Source organism: Hipposideros armiger, unplaced genomic scaffold (genome assembly GCF_001890085.2).
Source record: "Hipposideros armiger isolate ML-2016 unplaced genomic scaffold, ASM189008v1 scaffold_411, whole genome shotgun sequence".
NCBI classification, from domain to species: domain Eukaryota; kingdom Metazoa; phylum Chordata; class Mammalia; order Chiroptera; family Hipposideridae; genus Hipposideros; species Hipposideros armiger.
The window spans coordinates 35,220-41,680 of NW_017731761.1; the positions used below are offsets into that span (position 1 = coordinate 35,220).

Sequence of the window (6,461 nt, forward strand, 5' to 3'; positions counted from 1 at the left end):
TATATAAATTATACGAGTATAGTACATATAAATGTACAAAATATATAACATATAAATACACATAATGCATATGTATATATGTAATATATGTGTGTGTGTATGTGCATATGTATATATTGCATCATGAATGAGGAGCTCCAGGTTCTAGTTGTAATTCTCACTGGCTTGTGTTCCACCTCCGGGTTAGGAAACACATTCTTCTGTCTGACACAGATACACCTGGGATCTCCCGTTTTCCAGCATCCTGCACTAAAAACCAGCCAGGTTCATCTCATCTCTGGGCTCAGCATTTGTCGTGGACATGCCGTGGGTTAATGATCCAGGAAGATAATCACTTTGGGGTTTTTTCCCAACACTTAGGGAGTGCTTGACTGTCACCGTGACTTGAGGGGATGGGGGACTGGTCCTGGTTACCATTGGTAACCGCTGGGAAGAGGCAGAGATGCTCAGCACCCTCGGGTGCTTTCAGCGGGGCACCCTCAGCCGTGGGCCCTGAGACTAGGATGTGAGCATGAAAGGTTCTTTGGGGAGGTGACCCCAGGAAGCACTGCTGGGCAAGTGTGCAGGTGAGCTAGGAAGGCAGAGAGCTAATACAGGGTGCATTATCCAAACTGCACAACACCAAGCTCAGAGCTTTGCCCCAGAGAGGGTGGGAGCTGGGGTATTGATATGCCTGTTCCCAGCAGTCAGTCTTTGGTGAAGAGCTGCCCTGGAGGCACTGACCCGCTGGCACTTCTGGCCTATGCTACATGCTGGCCCAGTGTGCTCCCCCAGCCAGAAACCAAGCCCTCAGCCAGAGAATCGCAGGCATCTTCGGTAGGCAGCCTTCTGAATCTCGGGGTGGGTAATGAGGGCGTGGGGCAGGCCACTGAAGGTGTCCCCTGCTCTCTCCTTGAGAAAGGTTTGGATGTTATAGCATTCCTATTATATTCAGAAATTCAGTCTGATTTACTTTGTGCTTTCACTTAGCATTTTCAAACTTTTAGTTAGTACAGACGCATTCATTTTATTAGAAGGCAGCACAGCAAAGCCATCGAGAGGGGGGGCTTCGTGATCTTGGTGTCTCTGAGCTTCAGTTTCCTCATCTGTCACATGGGGGTAAAATACTCCCTGCCTCAGAGGCTGCTGGGAGAAATGAGTTTTTGCCTGTGAAATGGTTCACATGAAACCAACTATGCATTCAATAAACAGGAACTACTTTTGTTGTTATTACTGTTGTATAAAATTTAGAAATCACAACTAAGTGAAAAGATTAAAATCACCTGTAGCCTCATCTTCTCACACTTAAGAGTTAACCTCTGATCATTTCCTGTATATTCTTCTAATACTTTCTCTAAGTATCTATATATTCATATTTATATACCCACCCATGTGCATCTATATAAAATAAGAAACGGCATCTTAATGGTCCACATTGCACCTAAATGGTTTTTTTTCTTTCTTTTTTTTTAGCTGAGCCATCCTGCCTCCTGTTGGCAGCTCAGCTTGGGCCGGGCATCGAACCACTGTTGCTCAGAGCTCGCACTCTTGAGTGAGGTCTTAACCAACTGAGCCACTCGGCCGGCTCAGCACCTACATGTTTTAAATTTTAACGCTTACTTATTTATTCGGCTAGGTAACAAAATATATTCACAAGCGTCAGAATGGAAAGTTACCAAAGTGTAGACAGTGAGAAATCCCCTTCTCATCTCTGTCCCCATCCAGCCATTTCCCCACCCCCAAGAAATGAACTTAAAACTTATTTTTAACTGTATTACCCACCCCCCCACCGCCCGAAACTCTTTGTAACTGCCTTTAGCTAAAAGTGTAAAAGATTTGATTGTACTCATTATAACTCGTTATCTATCATTCAGCGAATCCTATTAGAATTCCTTATAAGCAGCAAAGATCATCTTAGGTGTTGAACCATGTTGCCCTAATGTACTTATCACAGAATTCCAGCCCCGTAGATAGGGATTTTTATCAGCGCCCTGTCTGCCAGTTAATAGTGATGATGGATTTGGGGGCCGAGGGGGCAAGAGTTGATCACTTGGACATGTGGCACTCCTTAGTCTAAACCCCGAATTCTCTGTGCCCTGAATGAGTGGCTTTAGTTCCTGGAGCCTCCTTTATGCAGAACCTTTCATTACCTGAAGCCTCTCCTCTACTCGCCCGCCCGTGTTTAAGGCAGAGGGACAACTAGGTCAAAATAAACTCTTCTCAGCGGTGCTATGGGTCATGACTCCCTAACAACGGTTGAGTAATTTGTGGTTCAGTTAAATCAAGTTGGGCCTGGGATCGGGGCAGGCAGCCCTGTGGCCTGTGCCTTCTCGTGTTGAAAAAGCTGAGGAGGAAGTTAGAAGATCCGGGGATGGAGTCCACTTGCCCCTTCCTTCCCATGTGACTTGTGACTCTGTCTCTCTGAGCCTCAGTTTACATGTTTGTATATTCAGATTGTACAGCGCTGTCCAGTAGAACTTTCTGTGCTGTCCAGTAAGGCACCTAGCCTCATGAGCCAGTGGACTCCTTAAAACGGGGCTAGTGCGACTGAGACACTGAATTTTCATTTTCATCTCATTGTAATTAATTGACATTTAGATTTTAGTAGCTACATGGGAAATGCAATACCAGGATCTATTTTGCAGGATTTGATGCTGTTAAAGGCCCTAAAAAGCAGGATTGAGGCCTTTGGTGGCCATGGCGGCGCCTCCCCAAAGAACTTTATAGAGGGCCGGCCGAGTGGCGCGATGGTTAAGAACTGGCTTGGGACACCAGAGGGCCCCGGTTCGGATCCCACATATGAGGGCCAGTGACACTGCCCTCCACAGCTAAGATGCTGAACAACAGCTCAACCTGGAGCTGGGCTGCCGTGAGTCGCCGGCGACGGCGTAGGCTGCAGCCCCTGCTGCAGTGGGTTGCCATGGGCTACTGTATGTAGCCAGCAGCCAGCGTGAGCAGCCAGCAGCCGCTGTGAGTGGCCGTCCAGAAGCCGGCGACTGATCTGCCTCGCCCGGGAAGAGCGCAATGATGGTGCCAGCTTGGGCCAATGAAGCAACGTCCTCCACAACTGGACTGAAGAACAAAAGGACAGCAACTTGTCTGTTCCCCTTCCCCCAATTCCCCAGCGCTGTTCCAATCCCCAATTCCCCAGCGCTGTTCCCATCCCCCAATTCCCCAGTAAAAATCTTTAAAAAAAAAAAAAGAACTTTATAGAGGCCTGAGCTTGGGGTTGGTTATTCAGGCAGCCATTCAGCTTCACGCTGCCTCCTTCAGGAAGCCCTTCAGTTCCTTTCTCCCCAGCCAAGTTGAGCTCTGTGTGAGTTTCCTATTGCTGCAGTAACAAGTGACCACAATTTAGTGGTTCAACAATACAAGTTTATTCCCTTACATTTCTGGAGGTCAGAAGTCTAATAAGTGTTCTCGGGAGTGCATTCCTTCCGGGGGCTCGAGGGAAGAACCCATTTCCTTGCCTTTTCCAGCTTCGAGAGGCTACTGCGTCCCTTGTCTGTGGCCCTGCCTCCCTCAGATTTCTGCTGTTTTCATCTCATTTTCTCTCTCTGACTCTGATTCTCTTGCCTCCCTCTTATAAGGATCCTGGTGATGACATTGGGCCCATGTGGATAACCCAGGATAATCTTCCCATCTCGAGAGCCTTCACTCAATCACTTCTGTAAAGGCCTTTTGCTGGTAAGGTAACAGTCACAGGTATTGGGGGTTAGGACCTGGACATCTTTGGGGGCATTATTCTGTCTACTATAATAAGCTCTTTCTCCCACGGGCTTCACTCTCACTTCCCTGCTGTGGTCACCATCTATGGCCATGTCTGCAGCTGTGTCTGCTCCCCCCACTAGACTGTGCTTCAATGACAAGCATGTTCTGCCCCCAAATTTGCCTGAAAATCTGCCCAGAGCTGGGCTGGCCCTTTGCCCGATGGTGGGAATGAACGACAAAATGGCAAAGCCTGTATACTCAGGAGACAGCCTGAGTGGAATCTCAGGGCTGCTAATTTACTAAGCAATTGACCTCAGCAAATCTCTTTGCCTTTTGAAACCTCTGTTTACCTTCCTGTAAAATGGGAATAATAATAGTATCAGCCCCAGGAGGTCATTCGTTGAACAGATTAAAAGAAATGAATTTAAAAAATTTCTTTAAAAGAAATGAATCTCTTCGGTGAATTAAATTGATTTAATTTAATTAATGAAATGAGCCCTCGGCACAGTGCCTAGCACATGGGCAGCAACTAAAAACACAGAAACTGTTGACACTTGGAAGGCTTAGCACTGGGAGGGGGGAGAGTGAGGCCGCCTGGGTTCAAGTCCTGGCTCCGCCCGTTGGGCGAAGTGCGAAACCTCCCAGGGTTCATCTTCATCCATCAAGTGGGTCTCATGCTGTGACCCACCTCAGAGGGTGGATTAAATGGGGAAGCCCATTTAATGTGCTACTTGGCACAAAATTAGTGCTCGAGTAGTGATTTGATGATGGTGATTATTAATACCAGGATTTCCCAGGGCCCAGCACTTAGGTCAGAGGAAACTTGGAATGGCTCACTGGGGTCTCTTTTTGGTAGTTGGGCCAGGTGTATTGCCTCAGCAGAGTCCTGGATTTTGTATCAAAAGCGGGTCCTGTCTGTCGTGCCCTGAGGCCGGCAGCGCCAGGCCGTGACAGGTTTATGGGGGTGCTAGGAAGCTGGTTGAAGAGGAACTTGTTGCCTGAAGCCATGGGAGGCACAGTTATCTTCCTGGGAAAACCTGGAGAGGACATATCAGCCGTCACTGCAGGTCGATTGCCATGGATGGGGTGCAAATAAATGGGAATGGCTGGTGGTGGGGGGCGGGGTGCTGTGCTGCAGCCAGGGGTGGACCTGAGCTTGTTTGCATCTCTGGGACACGGGATCAGTCTCGACCATCCTCTGGCACCCTGGTTTGGGGAATGCTGTTTGGTGTTGGCAGTCATTGGCACTTCCCCCCGATTTTCATCAAGGCTTGTGTAGATGACAGGCTGGTATTGGATCTTAGACCAGCCTTGCGAACAGTATCCACTTAGCCAGTTGCCCTTTCTTCTCCTCTCCCCAGCTGTGAAACGGGTACAATTTGAGAGTGGGTAAGGGCAGACTCCCTGAATCACTGTCGCTCCCAAATTCCTTCGTCACAGAGGTATTCCTTTAGGTCTGTACACCCCCTCCTCCTACAAATACTCCAGCAACCCACAAATCCCTCTATTAGGCTTCATGTTCTGTGTATTTCTTCACTTATTTATCATGCATTTGCAGAAACCTACTATGTGCCAAGTCTACTGATAGGTGTTTTACATACACCATATCCTTTAATCCTCAGAATCCTTTGAGGTAGGTGTCATTGACTTAATTACCCATGAAGAAAATGAATGTTCAGAGGTGAAGTGTCTTGTCAAAGGCACTGTGTTCATTATGTTTACCTAGAAGACATTTGTCCATTTAACCAATTTACCCCAGACTCCCTGTGTCCAACGGGAATGCATTTGCCTTCATATAACAGAAACCTTATCTAACAATACCTTAAACAGTATATTATTATTTTTTATATCACAACAGCAACAATTCAGAGGAGAGCAGTTTAAAGTGAGTGCAGTGGCTCAGCTATATCATTCAGGTCTTTTCCATGCCACTGTCCTTAAAGTATCCCTTGTCATCTCATGGTCCCAACATGGTTGCATTGGCTTCAGGCATCACGTCTCTATTCCAGGCAGGAAGAAGGGGCGGGAGCACCACAAGCTGTATCTGTCTGTTTTATCAGCAAAGCAAAAGCCTGCCTAGAAGTCTCCCAGCCATTTCTCCTTATGTCTCTGATCAGAGCTGGAACACGTGGCCCCTCCTAGCTGCAAAGGAGTCTAGGAAAGCTCACCTCTGGCTTGTTAGCCTTAAGAAGGGAAGCGGCTGGAGAGCCTGCATCGGTAGTTTTTGACTCCAGTGCCATGTTCTTTCCACTTTACTGGTCATTTCCAAGCTCATGGCCAAATCCACATAACCTCCGTACCATTATTGTATTTTTAAACTTTACTTTTTCAAAAATTAAATAACTTTTTAAAATAACCCTTATGAAAATATCTATTGTAAATAGTAAGCCGGTGTCACTTGTCTTAAATTAAAAAAAAACAACAGTAAAATTAAATGCAGTGAAATTTAAATTATATTTTAAAACCTGCTGCAGCTGATGCTCTGAGCTTGGGGTTGTTTCCTCATTATTAAATTGGGAGATTAGCTGATAATGAAGACGTAGGTGTTCAAGTCATAGTAGCACCAAGTAGAGACGGTCTCAGGGACTTCATGAGAAGGCTCCTGTGAGAATCAGAAAGGAAATAGCTTTCACAGAACATCATTCACAAGCTTCATGCTGTGCCTGGACATCAAAGCATCCTGAGTGTCACCTAAAACCATCTCGTGTCCCACACGGGCTGCCTCTCTCCTCTGGGGAACCCAGCACTCTCCCATTCTGCCATACCCGTGC

At 46.9% G+C, this 6,461-nt stretch overlaps 1 protein-coding gene across 2 annotated transcripts in view; it reads left to right on the plus strand.

Annotated features, from left to right (window-relative positions):
* Positions 1–3,574: 3,574 nt before the first annotated feature.
* KIAA1671 (KIAA1671 ortholog) overlaps positions 3,575–6,461 on the plus strand; it is a 183,703-nt gene continuing 180,816 nt past the window's right edge. The window contains exon 1 of one of the 2 annotated variants that reach the window (XM_019663958.1): positions 3,575–3,671. The gene's annotated coding sequence lies outside the window, so the exon portion shown is untranslated. The remainder of the gene's footprint in view (positions 3,672–6,461) is intronic. The other variant, XM_019663956.1, reaches the window with a different exon arrangement.